At 42.0% G+C, this 22,603-nt stretch overlaps 1 long non-coding RNA gene across 8 annotated transcripts in view; it reads right to left on the reverse strand.

Moving 5' to 3' along the window:
* Window positions 1-2,145: 2,145 nt before the first annotated feature.
* LOC135973633 (uncharacterized) overlaps window positions 2,146-22,603 on the reverse strand; it is a 46,631-nt gene continuing 26,173 nt past the window's right edge. Inside the window, exons 5-7 of one of the 8 annotated variants that reach the window (XR_010590565.1) lie at window positions 14,962-18,643; window positions 12,931-12,991; window positions 2,146-6,999 (exon numbers count right to left, since the gene is read on the reverse strand). This is a non-coding gene — a long non-coding RNA (uncharacterized LOC135973633). Of the gene's footprint in view, window positions 7,000-10,105; window positions 20,020-22,603 lie in introns of those variants that run through there. The other 7 variants (XR_010590566.1, XR_010590562.1, XR_010590568.1 and 4 more) reach the window with 7 other exon arrangements.

The raw sequence follows: 22,603 nt of genomic DNA on the forward strand, positions 1-22,603 counted from the left end.
TCTAGTGGCATCAAGACCTCTTAGAGAGAGAGATAAAATGAGTCTGCTAACAGCCAGTTGGCTTTTGGTTCATACATTTAGCTCCAAAGGTCCAAGGTTCAATCCTGCCCACCAACGACTAGGGTCTGTCAGTGTTAATATGCACAACCCCCTGAAAAAAGGCTGATGGGAAATGCCAGCAATCTTGACAGAGGACACCCTCTGGCTTTAGGTAATAGCTCATTGCAGACATTTTAAATGGGAAAAAGTGAGTGAGTTTGATGCTGGGAATTGGGAGATCAAGAGCAACTAAAAGCGAAACATAGTAGGAGAGTCATCATAAAATCATGATAGTTGACAACTCTGCAATTAGTTGTTAACACTATGGGGCCTATGACACACAGAGAAGCAGTGCTAATCCCATCAAGTAGCAGACAGTGGTACATACATGTTAGTTTATTACAACACTTCCCCTTCTACAGACCCTATTACCCAATGATATCAAACCATTTAACAACCATTCATTCACTTTGAGAAATTATTGTCATTGTTTATTTAGGGGAGCACCCAAAGGCTACAATCGTGAGCCTTTAGAGGCTCGTCTTTTGACCTACTGTGCCCCAAGGCGCGTTCCAAATCCTCTCCTCCGGTGGTGCAGCTACAGCCAGGAATTTCCTTGGCTGCAGCAGATAGGGAGGGATAAACCCTGCCCTATGTGATCTTGAACTTAACTTCGTTGTGTCTCAGTTTCCCTACCCGTAAAATGGAGATAATACTGACCGGCTTCACAGCTGTGCTGTGAGAATAGCTGCACAGCATTTTGGAAATAGGAAGTTCTATATACGTAGGGAGGGGGAAGGGTGCATTTTCTCTGGCTTGGTAACCTTTGTGAGAAGAAGCTACAATAGCTCCTCCAAGCAGAAGAGGGTCAATGAAGCAGGGAATGTTGGGAGGCAGCCAGCCCACATGGACTTTGCTTCAGCTTTGTGTGGTTGGGGCGTGAGGCAAATATTTTGAGATTATGCAGCATCTACCAGTGTACGTTTTCCTCTGGGTATTGAAACTGGATCGTGAAATATTGTAACAAAGGAGTGTTGTACCGTGATGGGGTAATGCTGCAACCGAAACAATGGGGTCAGTGCCAGACTGAGGGCTTGTTGCTTTTTTGCTGTTCTACTAGGCAAACTGGAAATTGTCCAGCTCAGCTCTCTCTCACTGTGCTGCCCTAGGCAACCATTTGCTCTTCTGTATGCTAAGTCCAGCCCTGGAATGGTTAAGTGATCAGCATTCCGGTTTACACAATCCTCTGGCTTTCATTAATCCATTAAACAGCAACCTCAGAAAGGAAGATGGGCTGTGCAGAGTTCAGGGAACACAATAGGACTGTAACTTATAGTGAATGGAAAGAGGAATCTTTATCTAGCTCCTTGACACAGACAGACCCTGCAATTCTCCCTGGCTCTCTACCTCACTGTAACATGAACTCGGCCTCTAAATCTGGCCTGATCGAAGCACTCATTAGTATTATCAGTTCCAAGCATTTAACAGTCATGAGTCAGACCCCAAAACCATGAGATTTAAAAAATAATAAGAATCCATTGGGGTTAGTTTTATTTGCCTTCTGGGCCTTTAGGGAGCGCTCAGGTCACATTCTCAAGCTTTTTCTGCATCCACAATGGCTAGTAACACTTTTTTTTTTTTTTAAGCCAGATTCTCACATAATCATATGCCGCCAGGCAATGGGGCTTTAAGAAACTCACCCAATACTACAGACTTGGTGACACCGAATCATGGAAAGGAACGCTGACAGCCTGACAGCCTTTGGGTATTCAAACTTGAAGCCTTAATGTGATCATGAGTATAGGCTTCATTGCATTGAACATAGGCTGGCTTCAGTTCCTTCAGGAATAAAAGGGCTTTGAACTCCATGTAGATGAAATCCCCTACCCACCTGGGTCATCAGTGAGGGCTGAACCATGCGAGCTTCAGCATAAAAAGCTGCAGCCTCTACCACTTAAGCTAAAGGAGTAGCTCCATTATGTTGTAGCAGTGGCGGGTTCTTATGTAGAGCGGCTAGCTACTAGAAGGGGATCCATAATACCCAGTGAACCAACTGGTTGCTGAGCCTCTTAAGTACAGACAGCCAAGCAACAGTACGGTCTGTTAGGTAAAGGTCAAGTTTCACATAATCGTGTTTTATTTGGAGGTTGCTAACGATCAGCCTGCATTCGCTAAACAATGGAAGAACAGTCAAACAGGGAAACTCAACCACAAATAAACATTATTACAACAGAAATAATTTCAAGAGGCAAATGTACTTTACTCCATTTCATTTCGGAGTCAAAGTAAAGCTGAAGATATCGTCAAAGGGCTAGCATTCCATCGTTCCTGGATTTTAGTATATGGAACATACAGGTACATATGAATATCTGTGCATCTCACTTCAAACTTAGAAATAAATACATTCACAGAACATAACAATAGCCATACTGGGTCAGACCAAAGGTCCATCTAGCCCAGTATCCTGTCTTCCAACATTGGCCAATGCCAGATGCCCCAGAGGAAATGAACAGAACAGGAATCATCAAGTGATCTATCCCGTCGCCCATTCCCAGCTTCTGGCAAACAGAGGCTGGGGACATCCCTGCCCATCCTAGCTAACAGCCATTGATGGACATATCCTCCATGAATTTATCTAGTTCTTTTTTTTGAACACTCTTATAGTCTTGGCCTTCACAACATCCTCTGGCAAGGAGCTCCACAGGTTGACTGTGCGTTGTTTGAAAAAAATACTTCCCTTTGTTTGGTTTAAACCTGCTGCCTATTAATTTCATTTGGTGGCCCCTAGTTCTTGCGTTATGAGAAGGAATAAATAACACTTCCTTATTTACTTTCTCCACACCAGTCATGATTTTATAAACCTCTATCATATCCCCCCTTAGTCGTCTCTTTTCCAAGCTGAAAAGTCCCAGTCTTATTCATCTCATACGCCAGGTGTTCCATACCCCTAATCGTTTTTGTTGCCCTTTTCTGAACCATTTCCAATATATCTTTTTTCAGATGGGGCAACCACATCTGCATGCAGTATTCAAGATGTGGGTGTACCATAGAGGCAATATGATATTTTCTGTCTTATTATCTATCCCTCTCTTAATGATTACCAACATTGTTTGCTTTTTTGACTGCTGCTGCATATTGAGTGGATGGTTTCAGAGAACTATCCATGACTCCAAGATCTCTTTCTTGAGTGGTAACAGCTAATTTAGACCCCATTGTTTTATATGGATAGTTGGGATTATGTTTTCCAATGTGCATTACTTTGAATTTATCAACATTGAATTTCATATGCCATTTTTTTGCCTAGGCACCCAGTTTTGAGAGATCCTTGTGTAGCTCTTCGCAGTCTGCCTAAGGCTTAACTACCTTGAGTAGTTTTGTAACATCTGCAAATTTTGCCACCTCACTATTTACCCCATTTTCCAGATCGTTTATAAATATGTTGAATAGGACTGGTCCCAGTACAGACCCCTGGCGGACACCGCTATTTACCTCTCTCCATTCTGAAAACTGACCATTTATTCCTACCCTTTGTTTCCTATCTTTTAACCAGTTACCAATCCATGAGAGAACCTTCCCTCTCATCCCATGACAGCTTACTTTGCTGAAAGGCCTTTGGTGAGGGACCTTGTCAAAGGCTTTCTGAAAATCTAAATACACTATCTCCACTGGATCTCCTTTGTCCACATGCTTGTTGACCCCATCAAAGAATTCTAGTAGATTGGTGAGGCATGATTTCTCTTTACATAAACCATGTTGACTATTCCCCAACAAATCATGTTCATCTATGTGTCTGACAATTTTGTTCTTTACTATACTTTCAACCAGTTTGCCCGGTACTGAAGTCAGGCTTACCGGCCTGTAATTGCCAGGGTCACCTCTGGAGCCCTTTTTAAAAATTGGTGTCACATTAGCTATCCTCCAGTCATTTGGTACAGAAACTGATTTAAATGATTGGTTACAGACTACAGTTAGTAGTCCTGCAATTTCACAATTGAGTTCCTCCAGAACTCTTGAGTGAATACCATCTGGTCCTGGTGACTTATTACTGTTTAGTTTATCAGTTTGTTCCAAAACCACCTCTAATGACACCTCAGTCTAGGACAGTTCCTCAGATTTGTCACCTAAAAAGAAAGGCTCATGATCATCATTGAACTGTAATGAGTAAAAAAGTTAAAGTACATTAAAAAATGAACTAAACAAGACTACAGCAAATGTAGGGGTGGTTCTCTTTGGTACGTATTTTAGGAAACAAAGCTTACAAATATTTTGATCTGTTCATGTATTCTAGTATGACACTCTTCCTGAAGAAATATACTTTCTAAACAGAAAGTTGTCCACAAGCTTTTTTTTTCCTTTTCTTTTTAATTAATGGCCTAGATTCTGCAAAATGACTTGTGACTTTGGGTGCCACCATTTTTGGTTCCCAGTTTGAGCTCACATAAAGGAGCCTTGTTTTCAGAGGTCAGATGTTCAGCAGTTTCTGAAAATCTAGTCTCTTTAAAGTGGCACAAGTTGGGTCCCCCAAAATCAAAATCTTGACCTCTATCTTGTACCTAATAATACAGTATTAAAACTTAGTACCCAAGTTCAAAGTACTCAAAAAGCTTTATTAACCCTCGTGACCAGTGATGTATTGAGGTCGGAATGCCATTCGGCACTTAAAGAAACAAAATGGCATCCTCCACGCAGCCATGTGGAGGGTGCCATTTTGTAGACCAAAATGGCATCCCTTGCATAGCATGAGCTCGCATGCACTATATGTATGAGGTCATAACGGGGTACCAGTATTTAAAAAAAAAAAATCAGGACTGCACCACTGCTCACAACACCTCTGCCAAGTATTATATTGGCTAACATTTTCAAAAGCACCTAAGCAATTTAGGTGCTTTGGAAAATTTCACCAGTTGTCTTCACAATCGGACTGATGCTTTAAGAGCCTTAATAGCTCTTAGACAAACACTGGTATTCTAGCTTTCATTCTGCTAAATGCAAACATTTACAGTTTTCTTAATTACAGTGTTTACAAATATTTCTGATGGAAGGCGAATCTCGTCAGAGAGGACGGATGGTCCAGTGGTTAGGTTATTAGCCTAAGGCTTGGGAGTCCAGGGAATGATAGCAAAGGGCTGTTGTGAGGATAAACGCATTGTAGATTGTGAGATGCTCAGATACTACTGGAATGGGGGTCATATAAGATAAGTAATAGAAAGATCTAGAAAGTTTTCAAGGCAAGACACTTTACTGTACATTACTGCATCTTTGAGTCACAGAAATTACATTGGGTCAAGTATAAGTTATACCCAGGATTATTCTGATCCACTGTCTTCCAATTTACTGGAATAGTTTTCATTACAACAGTATAGCTATATTCTCTCAACCCGCGTCCTATCAGGGAGAAGGTTAGGAGGAACGCTCCTCCTGGTTACAAATGGAGCTCTAATGGAACCAGTATATTATGTCTCTCACTTGATGGCAAAATGTTAAACTATTTACTGACACCATGCTGCTTTTAATTGTTATCAGAGTATGACGTTTATAATGAAAACTGAATAAGAAACAAATTGGAACCGGACACCACTGTTACTACTCTTCATTTTTAACACTGGCTTTGTTAGAACTTGAAACACTAGGCAAAAGCCTGTTCTAGCAGAAGGTTAGAATCTAATCCAAAAAGGTTATACCACTACTGTAGTTGCTTCTGGAATGCTGTGACAATCCCAATAACACAAAGAAGTGTATTACAGTGAAATGTTTATATTATTAACTAACTGGGGATTAAGGCGGTCATAAAAATCAAACTATTCATAAAATTGAACATCTCAAAATTACTGTAGGTACACCAAATGTCATGAAGTCATGGGAATGTGAAGGAATATCAACTTCATCAACATCCCTTTCATTATGTGATTTCCTCCCAGATTTATGAAAGAGTTTGATAGTACTTTTGTGTATAGGGCTCAAAAATCTAAGTGTTAGGAGAGTAGGAAGAAATAGGGAACTCAGGATGAACCGTTCAATGATCCTGGTCTTTATCAAAGACCCAGCAAGGCGTACACATAAGAAGAGTGCCAGGCTTTTGGCCTACAACCAACAGCTGGTATGTAATAGATTTAAACCTCAAATTTACATATGTACAAAGTCTGATACACATGTATTTTACTGCATCAGGTCAGTATGATGAATGAAGAAGGGCATTTCTGAGGGGGATAATTCAGTTCTTCAGTGAAAAAACTGGGACAGTTTAGCTGACAACTGGTATATCTATAAAGGTCCCCATTCTGTGTTCCTTGCTCTCTGCAATCTCCCGTTTCCTTCAGTGAGGCTACAGATTAACACAGAACACGCTAATAAGGAGCTAGAGGCTGTGTAAACCTGGGACCTGTTGTTTTTGTAGATGCGGTACTAAGTGATTATCCGCCACAACATTCATGTATTTCAAGAGATACGGCAGAAGATCAGTTTTCATTGTCAACCGATGTGCCAGTTCATTTGACATCCATGGGCTTTTTAAATGCAGGTCAGATTAGCACTTTGTCCAGACCAGAGGGAAGCAACATGTTAAATGTACAGGAACCTTTTTTCCACCCATGCTGTCCAAATGATGAACAGCAGCAGAAGCAGCAACAGCATTTCATTGTCGGAGCACCAAACCCTCTCAAAATAAGAACATTTGTATGATTAATACCCTTAGAATGAAGGCATGTCTATGAGGCCCTGTCTTGCAAACATTGAACTCATGCAAGTAACTCCACTGATATGAGTAATCCCATTGGATTACTCATGTGCATCAGAGTTTGCAGAGTTAGGCCCCAGGTGAATAACCTTATTATCTTGCAGCTTCAGCCTCTGGTGTTTGAAAGGTTCCCAGTGTGGCTGCCCATGACCAGTGACTGAGAGCACTTGAACAGTTTGGTAAGTGGTTGAGGGTTTAAGCTCATGGATTATCACAAATGCTTGCTCCTAAAAAGGGAAGAACAGGTGAGTTAACAGAATACACTCAGATGATTTTTCTTATTTAAAAAAAAACAAACCTCACTGAAGTGAAACGTCTACCATAGTATTTGCATTGCCGTAGTGCTTTGAAGCATTGGCTGTGGCCAGGCCCCCATTGTGCCAGATGCTGCACACAGGCAGGGACAGACACTATATCCTGCCCTAAATAACTTAAAATCTACATGGACAAAGGATGGGAGAGGAAACAGAAGTGACATGGCTTGCCCAGAGTCACATAACAGCTCTGTGGCAGGGCAAGGGATTGAACTCCCATCTTCTAGCTGAGTCCCCTGTCTGCTAGGCCACACTGCCGCTCTAGAATAGCACCTAGATTCACCACTGTTCAAGAAGTATTTTACTGCACTTTAAAACAGTATCTGCTCAGTGTCTCTCACCAACCCTTCCATGTTTTTATTATTTGGTTTAGCTAGATTTATATTCTGGCACTTGTGCATTGTAACAAACCGTCAGCGTATGCCTGAATCATCCCGCCCTATTTGCAGGGTCTGGGCCTTCCTAGGGAATGCTAAGTGAGGAGATCAGTAGAGAGTGGAGCAAATTCAGCTCTCGTTAGCCTTGTCTAGACTACGGGAAAAGGTCTTCTTTTAAAACACATTTTACATAACACTTTTAAAACATCACTTATGACCTAGCAGAAACAGGATTCAGCACCTTTAAAACCATGTTAGCTGGTCATGGCTGACTAAGGCAGAGCCTAGTCGATCATGACCACTTAACATGTTTTTAAAAGGTATTAAACCCTGTCTACATGAGTGTTAGTTAAAATCTGGTAGCTAACATGTTTAAAAAATACCCTTCTTTTCTCCCAGTTCACCAGTCCATTTAGAGCCTGATCCAACGCCCACTGAAGTCAGTGTGAAACTTTCGATCCACTTCAATGGATTTACACTGGTGTAAATCCAGATTAGCTACTGTGAAGGCAAGATTTACACCAGTCTAGCCAAGAGCAAAATTTTTGCCCAATAAACATTTTAAAGGTGATTGCAGTATCACCCATTTAGCAAATATCCCTTCCCTATTCTGTAGGAGGTTCTGCACGTTCCCCTAGCCAAAGACAAATGACCACAGGTAAAGGAAGGAAATTAAAGATCTGAGCTGAATGTCTGAGCAGAGTGTATTGACGATGATTTGTCTGCAGAGACACTGCACCAATGAGCCTGGTCTTATAGCTCCCAGCAATAAATACCATATTACAGAAAATTCCTAATGCGCCCTAATAGAATGTGCCATATGACATCCTTTAGTGGACTGAAACTGATTACCGTTACAGGAGGAAGTATTAGTCTCTGGGAGGCACGACAATCAGGGACAGCAGCTTTTTGACTGATGCTAGAGATTTCTGTCCAGCTAAACTGATGCCGTGCTCGGTGTCTCTGCAAAGCCTGCTGGCAAAATTCTCCTTCATGGAGCCATTTACACTCCTGAAAGCCATTAGCTTCTCGGGTTTCAACGTCATTTGCCTAGCCAGCTGGTGGGGCCCTGGTTTAAAAGAACAGGACAAATAGGGAAGCAGATATTGTCGTAAAACTGTCCATGTTGCACAGGACAGTCAGAAAAAACAATGTTATATAAATATACTTCTTGTAGCTAGAAATTACAAATCCAGACCTCTGTAATTCAGGATGAATTTAACTACTGATTACTATAGAACACACGTGATATGAATGAAAGGAAGCTTTTTTTTTTTTTTTTGGCTAAAATAATGATTATGTTTTATTTTTGGGAAAAGGAAGTCTCTTATGGACAGGGCACAGGACTAACTCAGGCGGCCCAGTTCAGTTCCTGGTTTAGCCAGAGACTTCCTGTGTGACCTTGTGCAAGTCACTTAAGCGATGCTGTGCTCAGTGAGATGGAGATATTCCTTCCCTACCTTACAGGGGTGTGGCGAGGATAAAATGCATTAATCCAGGGTGCTCAGACAGTACAGTGCTAAGGGCCAGATAAATACATGGATATATCAATCTACAGATGAGCTTTAGGTAATTTATAAATAAGAAAAGTGAACCCAATTGTTCCCTAAATAAAACTTGGGCCACCTCACTGAAACCCTTTGAAGTGCTGAGTGCCCCCAACTTCCATTGAACTCAATAGGCACTGAGGGCACTCAGCACCTTGCAGGATCAGGCCTCTAACTTTCCAGCTTGCAATGGGATTTGTTGAACCATTTGCAACACATTCACCCTCATCCCAATGTGAAAAAACTCCTAAAATGTCAAATCATGGATAGAATGTATATTAAAATCTAGGGCTATCAAGCGATTAAAAAAATGCATCACAATTAATCGCGCTGTTAAACAATAATAGAATACCATTTATTTAAATATTTTTGGATGTTTTCTACATATTCAAATATATTGATTTCAATTACAACACAGAATACAAAGTGTACAGTGCTCGCTTTATTTTTTATTACAAATATTTGCACTGTAAAAAACAAAAGGAATTTTAATTCATCTAATACAAGTACTGGAGTGCAATCTCTTTATCATCCGAGCCTGCTATAACATGAAATATATGGCAGAATGCAGGTAAAACAGAGCAGGAGACATACAATTCTCCCCCAAGGAGTTCAGTCACAAATTTAATAAACTCATTTTTTTAAACAAGTGTCATCAGCATGGAAGCATGTCCTCTGGAATGAGGGCTGAAGCATGAAGAGGCATATGAATCTTTAGCACATCTGGCACGTAAATATCTTGTGACACCAACTACAACAGTGCCATGCAAACACTTGTTCTCAACTTTCAGGTGACATTGTAATTAAGAAGTGGGCAGCATTATCTCCCGTAAATGAAAACAAACTTGTTTCTCTTAGCGATTGGCTGAATAAGAAGTAGGACTGAGTAGACTTGCAAGCTCTAAAGTTTTTACATAGTTTTGTTTTTGAGTGCAATTATGTAACAAAAAAAACTACATTTGTAAGTTGCACTTTAATGATGAAGAGATTGCACTACAGTACCTGTATTCGACTAATTGAAATTTATTTTGTTTTTTGCAGTGCAAATATTTGTAATAAAAAATATAAAGTGAGTACTGTACACTTTGTATTCTGTGTTGTAATTGAAATCGATATATTTGAAAATATAGAAAAACATCCAAAAATATTTAATACATTTCAATTGGCATTCCATTGTTTAACAGTACGATTAATCGCAATTAATTTTTTTGAATTAATCGCATGAATTAACTGCAACCAATCGACAGCCCTATTAAAAACAAAAGATAACAGCATCTAGCCCTCAGCACTGGGACAGAATACTGAACTTCCAACCACAGCTGGTTCCTTGCCTGCCCATTTTGATGCTATAACATTTTATAGAGATATTTTAAAATTGCTCTTATAATTTCCACTTTCCAGTGTTCTCTGATGTGACTGAGCCTGACTGCGGACAGGCACAGCTGCTGCCAAGAACTGTAGGGTCAAGTCCTGCCTGCTTCTAGTTTCTTCTTCCCATAGCTGTTCAAGATGAAATTGACACACAGGCATTCTGCCCACATGTAACAAATTCAATGTGTGTCTGGAATAGCTGGACACGGCTTATAGCCGGTAGGATGGAAACCTATGGGCGACATTTCATAGATCTCTTCATTCTAATTCACAGACAATTGAAGAAAATATGCATGAATCATCACAGCTTTTTTCATAGGGGCAATAGACTTTGTCAAACTAAAAGCTGTTTCAAAACCAGCCACATCGCCATTGCCCAGGGAAGCCATAAGCCCTGTGCATTAAATTCAGAAGTTAATGTCCTGATGGCCTAAGAAATATTCCAGCAATTCTTTTTGCTCCATCCAAAGGGAATAACTGATCACAATCTCTGCCTTGCTGCCAGGCTAGAAGGAAAAAGTTGCATGCATTAATTTGTAGAAGGCTGGAGTGCAGTGGGGAGCAGCCAGCACCATGTTGAAGAATGTGGCAAGAAAGCTTGTTAGAATTACTTTTCAGCTTCTATAATGTATTATTGTACCTTTTTAACAAGCTTGCTATCAATTGCTTTTATTATCTCTCCCAGCAGACAGACAGGGTTGCTGGAAAGCAGCCAAGCCCCATCTACACTAGCTTCACTGCTGTGTTTAAAAAAAAACACATTAAAAACAGGATTCCTAATCAGCCAGTTTAGAACAGTCTGGCCAGCTAGCATATGGATGGAGCAGAGCATGTTAAAACCCTTTCTCTAAAGCAGTGTTTTAGCCTGGCCCAGCACAGAGTTTTTCAAAGTATTGCTTGGCCCTCCCCATTCTAAATTAGAACACAAGGTAGTTGCAAACGATGCTCAAACACAACTCTGAAGTCAGCACAGATAGTACCTAGGAGAATGCAGTCCAAGGAACCTGCACTGGCAGCATTCTGTGGAGAGAAGAATAATGTTGCTGTTTGGAGATTATTCCTGTAGCAACAACACATTAAGATTTGCAAATGTAAACAAACTTGTTTGTCTGAGCGATTGGCTGAACAAGAAGTAGGACTGAGTGGACTGAGGTGAATTGAAAAATACTATTTCTTTGTTTATCATTTTTACAGTGCAAATATTTGTAATAAAAATATAAAGTGAGCACTGTGCACTTTGTATTCTGTGTGGTAACTGAAATTTATATAGATTTGAAGATGTAGAAAACATCCAAAAATATTTAAATAAATGGTATTCTATTATTGTTTAACAGTGTGATTAATCACAATTAGTTTTTTTAATATCTTGACAGCCCTAGTTTAGATCCAGGGTTCTGGTCCAGACCCATCTGTATTTTTATTTAATTTTGTTAATAAAAGAAATCTGAACTAACATTGGCCAAACCGGACAGTCTCTACGCAAAAGAATTAATGGACACAAATCTGACATCAGGACTCCTAATACTCAAAAACCAGTGGGAGAACACTTTAACCTGTCTGGTCATTCAATGACAGACCTGCGGGTGGCTATATTACAACAGAAAAACTTCAAAAACAGACTCCAACGAGAGACTGCTGAGCTGGAATTCATATGCAAACTAGACACAATAAACTCAGGATTGAATAAGGACTGGGAATGGCTGAGCCATTACAAACATTGAATCTATCTCCCCTTGTAAGTATTCTCACACTTCTTATCAAACTGTCTGTACTGGGCTATCTTGATTATCACTTCAAAAGTTTTTTTTCCCCTCTTACTTAATTGGCCTCTCAGAGTTGGTAAGACAACTCCCACCTGTTTATGCTCTCTGTATGTGTGTGTGTATATATATATATATATATATATATATATATATATATATCCCCTCAATATTTATTCCACTCTATATGCACCCGAAGAAGTGGGCTGTAGTCCACGAAAGCTTATGCTCTAATAAATTTGTTAGTCTAAGGTGCCACAAGTACTCCTGTTCTTTGAACTAACTTAGCAACACGTCTTCCGAAGCTCCATCCATCTTAGGAAGAGGTCTTAGGGGAAAAAAAACTTCCACTGAAAAGAAATGTTATTTCCCTCTACCCCTACTCTTGTTATTTGTCTTCTCTCTCTGGCTATTATCACATCACTTTGCCCCACGATAAAATTGTTAGCTCAGGGTCATTCCCTGACCTAGCAATACAAGGAATTGCTCCCTGCTCATAGGAGATTGTTAATAATCTGCCCGCAGCCTGGGACTGACTGTCTGCTCCCAAATTGGACTCTCTGGCGGTTAATAAAATCTGCTGCTTCTGTACTGACAGGAAGCCTCTCCAGTAGTTGAATCATGCAGTGCACTGAGACCAAATGAACAGAGACGCTCTGATATACAGCACAGCTCCTAAAATAGAAGTTAGGACTGCACCTGGCACCTACAGCATTCAGTGCTGACTCCTTCACATAAACAGTTCACAGTGATGCTTTTAAACACAGCATAGTGGAGTCCAGGACTTACCTGAACGGCTGCCTTTTCTTCTGCTGCATTTGAACAAGTAAGTGCTAGACTTTGTGGCTCTCTGGAATAAAAACCAAAAGCATGCTACTCTTGGTGGAACCACACCGCCGGTGAAGCAATGGGACATACAACTGCCCCTTTTTTAAATAGGCCATTGGCTTTAAGAATGCGCTGGTACCTTCAGATATAGGCCCACAAAATTCCCTCCTGCTGCAAAAGAAAAAACTCCATGGATGAAATTCTGGTCCGACTGAAATCAACAACACTCCCCTTGACTTCAATGCAACCAGGATTTTACCTCTTGGGGCAAACCTCATTCTCTAAAGCTGGTTGGGAATTTTCTACCAAAAGGTTTTTTAGACGGAAAATGCAGTTTTGACAACTGAAATTTTCCAGTGAAAAATTTAGGTATTGTCCACGTTTTTTGTTTTTTCCATTGGGAAAATTGCAACAAAATATTTAATTCTGGGTCAGGTAAAGCCAAACTGAAAGATTTTGGTTCATCAAATTGAAACATTTCATTTCTGGCCAGTTCAACATTAATCTGCATCTACCCGAGTCACCTCATGGGAGAGGTAATTCAGTTGTCTCATGCCTTCCTTCTCCTCTCCCATGATGCACCAGTCTCTTCTCTAGCTGAGCTACCACAATGCATTATGGGAGTTCCATCACCAATAGGAGCACTATTAGAGATCTAGTCCAGCCTCAGAGTCCAGTTCATGGAGAACTGTGGCTTGAAACACCAGAATTACAACTCCCATGAGGCATCGTGGCAGCTCAGGCAGTCACAGTTCAATGCTACGCTGAGCTGAAATGTAGCCTTTCGACATTTCCAAATCAAATTCTTTTGGAATTTTCTGTCCTTCAAAAAAAAAAATCCAGTATGTCAAATTTTTGTCACAGCTTGGGACGACAACAAATTTTGAAATAGCAGAATTTCCTACGAGATGGAAATTCCAATTTTCTTCCAGCTTTACTGTTCTCATTTACAATGAGTTAAACCCTACACAGCTCTATTGAAATTAATGGAGTTACTCTGGATTTATATGGTGTAACAAGGAGCAGAATTTGGCCCTCTGAATTTGATTTCTCAAAGAACTCAAATAAACTGATTTCTCAATGTATTTGATTTCTCAAATAAACGTTCCTCCTCCCCCTCCTCCCTCCCCCGCCTCCACGCCAGCCCCTCTGGTGAAGAGGCCAGCCGGAGGGCAGGAAGTAGATTAACCAAATAGCAAGTGTGAAAAATCAGGATGGGAACGGGGGGGTAATAGGTGCCTATATAAGACAAAACCCCAAATATTGGGACTGTCCCTATAAAATTGGGAAATTGAGACATCTAGTCACCCTAATGGGAAGACAGAGGATGTAAGCGGCCAGTAATGCAGAGCCTAAGGACCTATAAGGAGTCATGGCCCAGATTCTGTGGATCTTGGGTCCACAATGGGGGACTCAGCTGGAAGTGCTCTTCCGCTGGGCCCTACCAGCCCCCCCTCTGCACTAGCATGGCAAGGAGCCCTTAACCATTAGCTGGTCAAACAAAAATATTATTCCATAGCACAACACAGGAAACTTTCATTATAGACCCAAATGATTTCAAAAGCAACAAATATATTTTAAGCTGATGTTTACGGCCTCGACTTAACGATGCACATAAGCAAGCACTGAAGTCCCACTGAAGTTAAAGGGACTTCAGCATGGGCTTAAAGTTAAGTCTATGCTGAACTACTTTGCTGAATAGCGATGGACTTAAGCATGTGTTAAGTGCTTTGATGAATCAGGGCCCACTTACTGATCAGACTTATTTCACGGGATAAGATCGCAGTGGTACAACTTATTACTTGCTTAGCCAAGAATGCAGTTCTTACGTCAACGTTACAGGCTCTGTCCCTGCTGCCAGAAGCCGAATGACCTCTTTTAACCATCAAAGTATCCTCATTTTCAAACTTAAGATGAGACCACTTACTCCTCACGGAGTTACAATTTCATAATACACTGATTGTACACTATTTCATTCCTGTGGTACATTACCTTTTCCTTTCTTCCACTGCACTTCCACCTGCAACTGACAATCATAATAATAAGGGGATGCTGCTTCTAGTCTTAAGTGGCATACTTTATGGGATGTTGGCTATTCATTAGATACCTCCGCAGTGTGACTGAGTGGGTCAGACCTCAAATCTGAATGCAAAAACATGGAGATATCACATATTTATAGTAACAGTCTACTATAAAATTGCAACAGGAGATGTAAGAGCCTGATCCTGGAAGGTGCTGAGCGCCTCCTAGAAATACGGATTGATGTTAATGCCCATCAACTTCAGTGGGAGCTGAAAATGTTCAGCACCTCCCAGCAGGCAAATCAGCACTTTGTAGGACTGACCCCATAGTCATGGAACGTGGTGGTGCAAATTTTTATTCACATGGCTAGACTTCACTCATGCCAATAGTCCCATTGAATTCAGTGGGGCTATGCACATGGTTTGGGTTTACAGGGTCAGGCACTATAGCTATATTAACAGTCAAAGAGGTCTGAGTAAAACACAACATCAGACTTCTAACCTGACATAAATATCAGTAAATATAAACAATAATCTCCAGGAACATCATCCTGGAAAGGTTTCTTTTAAAATCTATTGATTCTGAACATATTATGTATGTATGTATAGTGACAAAGCTCCTCCTCTATCTTGGAGAGTCCTGCACTTATTGGCAGATCTTCTTGCCTCAGAGATTCACCATGTGGGTTGGGGAACAGCCCAGAGACCTTCCGCTCTGGAAGAACCCACAGTCCAGATCAATTGGGAGGTTTGGGGGGAACCCAGGCCCACCCTCTACTCCAGGTTCCAGCCCAGGGCCCTGTGGACTGCAGCTGTCTATTGTGCCTCCTGTAACAGCTGCATGACAGCTACAACTCCCTGGGCTACTTCCCCATGGCCTCCTCCAAACACCTTCCTTATTCTCACCACAGGACCTTCCTCCTGGTGTCTGATAATGCTTGTGCTCCTCAGTCCTCCAGCAGCACACCCTCTCAGCTCCTTGCACCTCTTGCTCCCAGCTCCTCACACTCACACCACAAACTGAAGTGAGCTCCTTTTAAAACCCAGATGCCCTGATTAGCCTGCCTTAATTGAATCTAGCAGCTTCTTCTTAGTTGACTCCAGGTGTCCTAATTAGCCTGCCTGCCTTAACTGGTTCTAGCAGGTTCCTGATTACTCTAGTGCAGCCCCTGCTCTGGTCACTCAGGGAACAGAAAACTACTCATCCAGTGACCAGTATATTTGCCCTCTACCAGACTCCTGTACCCCACTGGTCTGGGTCTGTCACATTATATATATATATACACACACACACACACACACACACACACACATATACTCGGCCCAATGTGTAGAGTCTAAATAAACCCATGATTTGGTTGTCATAAACTACAGTATGTAGAATAAGGTAAAAAGAAAATTTAAACTTGCCCTCAAAGATACCACAGAATCTGAACAGTCGCAGCTCAATGGCTGGATAAAGACCAACATTAGAACTAACTGAAAAACATCCTAGTGTAGATTGTATGATTGGGGGCTGGCAGGTAATGAGACACGGAGCCTTTTACTCAGGTCACTGGGTTCAGTTTGGCCCAGGTTGGCAGTGACTGAAGGCTGTTGCTTTCTGATGGCTATGTGAAATGAGTTGGGGGAGGGGGTGTCAGCCTAATTCCTACTGGACAGGTGGACGCATCACATGCATTTTCTGGTAGCCATAGTAGCAAAGCTAAAGACTAAGGGCCCAACCCTGTTCCCACTGAAGCCAATAATAGCTTTGCTGTTGCCTTCAATAGGAACAGGATTGGGCTATGGATGAACGGGCACGTGGAGACTGAGTTACCTTTTCATCCCTACAGGTCGTCACCCTCTGTCCCAGTGTCAGCCTGGAAAAACAGGGTGAGGAAATGTGCACTGCTACAGCCCATGCCTCTATCTGTCCTGTGAAATGACAGAGGACGCCAGTTTGTTGGTGGTGTGATTTCCTCCGAGATCTTTTCCACTTGGCTTATCCAGAACACCTCATTCTGCAAGGCCTGCAATGGGCAAGATGCTCAGGGTACGTAAAGCCGAGTGTGTGTCTGAGGTATTAAATATCAGCATGAATGAACAGCAACATGTTGATGACATCAGCATCCCATTCATTTAAACCCTGAAAAGAGGTGGAAAATACACAGAGAACAAGGAGATTGTGGAGATGCAGTTTTGCCTTTTATAATGCAGGGCACAGGAGTGATATTTGTGCTAAGCCAGCAGTGGTAACCTTCAAAGGGCACGATCAGCGGAGCTGCAGGAATAGCTGTGCAAATTCTGCTTTCCCAGTAATCTCTCATGAAGAAAGACGGTGCAGCAAAGGGCACATCTGCAATACACAGCCAGCATCCACACAGCATACGAGATCTGCACTCTGACAGATGGTCAGCCAGAGGATTTCTTCTTTTACGGCACACACAGGAACAGGCCAATCCGTCCTGCCAACTCTGTGGTGAATGCACAACCTCCAGCAGCAAAGGGCGGGGGCCTTGATCAGCGTGTGGTGAACAGAAACCAGTTACTTTGCAGGGCATAATGAGGTAGAAATTCTTTGACATGGTCCACTGATGCTCCTCAGACTGCCTTGTGTAAGTCCTAACAGCTGCTCCTTTCACATAGTCTGCTCTGGGTATCACCTACCCCCAGGGTGAACGTACCAACACTGTACTTCCTGCAGCTTCGAGCTCTGCACGCCACTTCAAAAAGTCTTTGGACTTCTAACATATAAAGGTCAGGGCTGTCATCCTTCACACTTAGTAACCCAGCTTTACCACTTGCACGAGAGCCCTCTAGTTTGTGCCTAGGTGAGATGAAGTGTAACTGTTTTGCTTAGATGTTTATGTTCTATTACTTTAATAATAACAATCTTTTTAGCATAACTATAATTTGTTCTGGACTGTTGATACTTAGGCAGGAACAAGTGGTGACTGGCCACCCTGGGAGACGAGAAAGGATGAAGTCAATGGCAAAACTCCCAACCAAGATTTTCACCCAAAGACTCTGCTCCTTTGGAGAGGAAGAGAAAACAAGGAGGGTTAACTGATCCCCAGGCACTTCAAATCACAAGGCTGTGGCTTGGGAAGGGCTGTAGTCAATCCACAGAGGGGCTACTGAGGATGGACAGTGCTCTGTGTTGGCACTGAAAGAGCCCTCAAATCTGATGGGTGCTGGAGCATAGCGATCCATTGTTACTGGTTTCAGCCAGGGATAATTGTGGTGGTGGCTGTGTGACATGCACCTTCATCTAACTGGAACTGGACAGAGAAGCACCGAATTCATTCCACACAGGCATGGAACGTTAGAATGTGGCAGCAGAGGAGTTGGGGCAGATAAGAGGACAGCAGTAAAGGAAGCAGAGAGAGCAAAACACGGAATTTCCCTACTAATTCAGGGTAGTCTGCAGGTCAGAGTCTTCATGGGAATCTTCACTCCGAGAGGGAGAAAATTCACAGACAATAAAATGACTGACAGAGCTGGAATCAAAATTCACTAAGGGCTGATGATGCACCGAGTGGGGGTGAATTTAACAGCAGCTGAGACTTTGCACTCTTCAGACATTTCTGTGCCCAGAAAGCTACAGCCTGTACCTCCACCAGGTACTCTGTGTTAGCCGAGAATCCCCTCAGTTCTATTTCAGACTTCACCTGGAACAAAGGATACCAAGTATTTAGGATCTTAAAATATCTATCTATATATAGTTGTCATTAAAAATGTGAAACATCTTCTAGGCTGCATGATTGGTTAGCACCTACCTTCCTGGTCATGCTCATGTGCGTAATTTTCTTATAGATCCACCTCTGAAAAACTGCTTTTTATTTCTATGGTGCCATAAGACACATGGCACTTTATATACCTGTACGAAGACAAGGAGTTTGCACTCTTACTAGGGTGTAATGACACCAGAGCACGAATAGGGATCGGGTAAGGAAGGGGAAAGCAAAGGGGTTTGATGGAGCAGTTTTGATGGCACATGTAGGTTTAGTTTTAAGTGTCTATTTCCCAGTAGAGTATCTGTGACTGTTTTTGCTCCCTGCACTAACAAACGTATATTAAAACTAGAGGCAAGCCAGATACAACCAAACTGGGGGAAAAGAACAAATAGTCAGAAGGAGATGGCACAAACAGGCATAGATGTACCCAAACGCAGAGCTAGAATGACTGCCACCAGTGGACTCTGGGAGACATCACCGGGGAAGGAATTCTTGGTTCAAGCAACCCAATCGACAGGAGGACTGACTGGGTCATCGGCCAGGAAATGATGCAAATACAAGCCACAGCAGATGTGATTCTTCACGAGTGCAGGCATGCACCTCACTTTACTGCGGCCGGAGGTGATGGTGCTGCTGGGACCCAATGGAGTCAAGGCAGGAAATCAAGCAGATGTGAATTTAAGTTCTGATAGGCTGTGAATCATCAGGGCAGGATGCCACAGAAAACCTGGGCTTCCCATCCATGGTAGCTCTGTAGCGGATTCCTTAGACCAGCTAAAAATATAATCCGTTTACCTGACAGATCAGGATGCTTTCAGCATCCAGAGAACCTGGACCAGTCCTTTTACTCCCTGAAATGAGAAGGCCCTGCCTCTCTCCCATTCAGATACAATCTCAGCATAAAGACAATCCAATGGATCTCAATTGAGCAGAAGGGATGTAAGGAACCAGTTTTACATTAATATTAAATGCATTTGCTTTCTCTTCTCCCACTGGAGATGGTTTCCTTTCTTGAACCCTAACTCTGTGCTACCCCTACTGATGCCTGTTTAGCATTCCTGAGACAAAACAAAGAAGGCAATACATGCAACAATATCACATATACTCTTTTGTCATTTTCCAGTTATCCTTCCTTGCTGCCATCATGGGTTTCCTTGGTACCCACAGGCTCCAGTAAATTTTGTAATGGTGGATTTCCAAGTTTCCTTCGGGAGGGGCATCCCAGTTAATGATGATACTGAGAGAACCATCGGGACAAGCAGTAAAGTTGCCCTGTCTGAGGTTCTTAGGGGCATCTGGAGGCAAAGGATCTGCAGGAAAATAGAACATGGGACATTCTGGGTTATTTTAAACACGTCATCCAAATATGAGAATAACCGCTGGAAAAGAAAGGAGGTCAACTGAAAAAAGCAACAGAGGGTCCTGTGGCACCTTTGAGACTAACTTCTGTTAGTCTCAAAGGTGCCACAGGACCCTCTGTTGCTTTTTACAGATTCAGACTAACACGGCTACCCCTCTGATACTTGAGGTCAACTGAGATATTTCACATGACAAAGAAAGAAGACCGGCATAGAGGTTAAGCCTGTGTTTAAGTCTTTACAGAATCATGGCCTAACTACCAGCATAAAACACATCAGTATTGTAAATCCTAACCATATTTTAGTAGTATTTGGATCTGCAACTTTGATCCACTGTCATAACTATAGATGGGCTTGGATCCAAATTGCAGCTCCAAATACTACAGAAATTTTGGAGCATTTAGACCCACATGTGAACTTTGCAGATGGGGACCACCTGTACTTAGAATTCCTCTCACACCTAGACTTTGTATGAGAAGAACAGCTGTTAGCTGTAACAAAAGAAACAAGGCAACAGATGCATAAGGCAGGGGCAAGGCATCTTAAGAAAAGATGGATGCAAACGACTTGTGATGATTGCTAGGAATGAGCGAAATGGGACAAAGATGAAAGAGTGATCTTGCATGAGGTGAAACGTATTAAACTGGGGTAACAGTGCTAATATGTTACCCAGTGAAAAAACCTGTATAATTAACAGCAGACAAAGTACGGAAAGGTGGTTTTCCATTGGAACGCCAGCTTGACTCATTAAGCAGCTGCTTTACTACCCTTTTTTTTCTCCTGTTCGCCTCTTCACCTCTAATTCTCCACAACCTGTCCAGGCTGCACGAACAGCACTGCATAGCTGAAAGGCACACTACAGACTCCAGTCATCTGTTTACAATGACAGAGCAATGGGGTGAACGGTTTGAAATTTTTTATTGTAAAATGATGGATGATCCACGGTGGATGGACTAAAGACTGTCTCTGGCCTTCTTTGCTTTAAAAGAGTTGTCGGAATCTCAGAAGGAAAAGTAGCAGATGAGCTTCCGCAAAGGAATGAAGAAATTGCCAAGGAATATCAGGCCAACAGTATCCTGCCTCTGAAAGCAACCAGGAATGGATGCTTCAGAGAAAGGTTCAAACCCCCAGTCATCAACAATTATGCGGTAACGTACTGGGACATGTGGGGGAAGCTTTTGCCTAATTCCAGGCAATTCATGGTTAATCTATGGCCTGATGCAGGAGGGAGTGGGCGGAAAAGAAAATAGACACCAGGAAGAGGACATTTGTATATTTCATCTTATGATGAACCAAAGCTTTTATCTCGTCACCTACTCCACAGGTGATGGGTTAGAGGTCCTGGAACAGATGAAAAAGATGAAAAAGAGGAAGTTTTAAGATTTTCTAACTGGAAGAGGAGAGTTACTTGTGGCACCAGACTGGGATCAAGGAGATCTGGGATCTATTCCAATGTCTGCCAGACTTCTTGGGTGACCTTACACAAGTCACATAAAGCCTGATCCAAACCCACTGGAGTCAATGCAAAGATTCCATCAGGCTTTGGAGCAGGTTCTTAATCTCTCTCTGCCTCATTTTCCCCACTTGTGAAATGGGGATAACAACAACGCCTGTTCATAGATGATGTCTTCAAGTAACTTTCTGAAATAATCATGTCTCTTTAAAGAGCCATTTGCAGGCTGTGCCAAGTCTGATTCCAAAGGTTGTGTTACTTGGTATAACATATCCCTTTTAGCCAAGGACCTATTTCTGGCTTCCCTAATAAGACGAGTATAGCAGGAGTCCAGCTATTGGGGGAATGCTTATGGGAAATGTCTTATGTTTAGTCTGCCTGTCCCTTTATCTGCTAATGATCGACATACTCCATCCCTACCTAAATGCCACTTTTAAAACAATGGCCCAATTTTACATTGAAACCATGGCCCCTTTGTCTTTATGCTCACTGATTAAGCAGCTGTCATGTAGGCTTCCATTCTCCAGCCTGCTATCAGCGCTGAAATTCCTTTCATCTGGGACTGAGCTATGCAATGGCAGCTCAGAGCAGTGACCTATGACTTGCTACAATTCTTATCTAAGGGCATTTGGATTAATTTATAAGCACAGGTAATCAGTGTAAGATGTTCCCTGCAAATTAGACTAATGGATTCATAATGGTTAAATTAACATCTACAATTGAGTTTTAAGGTCCCCTGCTATAATGACTGTGCAGAAAAGTATCTTAGGGTTTTGTTGTTGGTTTTAACTAAGATGCTTCTTTTGCATGTTAAAGGGCAGGGAGCTACCTACTGAAATAGACCTGATCCTGTGGATATCTTCTGGGCAAGCCATTCACCTTCTCACCAACTTTTAAGCTGCAAAGACTGGCTACATGAGGAGGTAGGCCAGCCTACCTAGGGGAATGATCAAAGCCAATAGTAATGCATAAGAACATGCAAAGACAATAATACTAATATTTTGCTCTTCTGTAGCACCTTGTGACAGAAGATCTCAAAGCACTTTCTCCAACGAGGAGTTTGTTTCTCAGAAACAGTCCAAT

The sequence above is a fragment of the Chrysemys picta genome, chromosome 9 (genome assembly GCF_011386835.1).
Source record: "Chrysemys picta bellii isolate R12L10 chromosome 9, ASM1138683v2, whole genome shotgun sequence".
NCBI lineage: Eukaryota > Metazoa > Chordata > Testudines > Emydidae > Chrysemys > Chrysemys picta.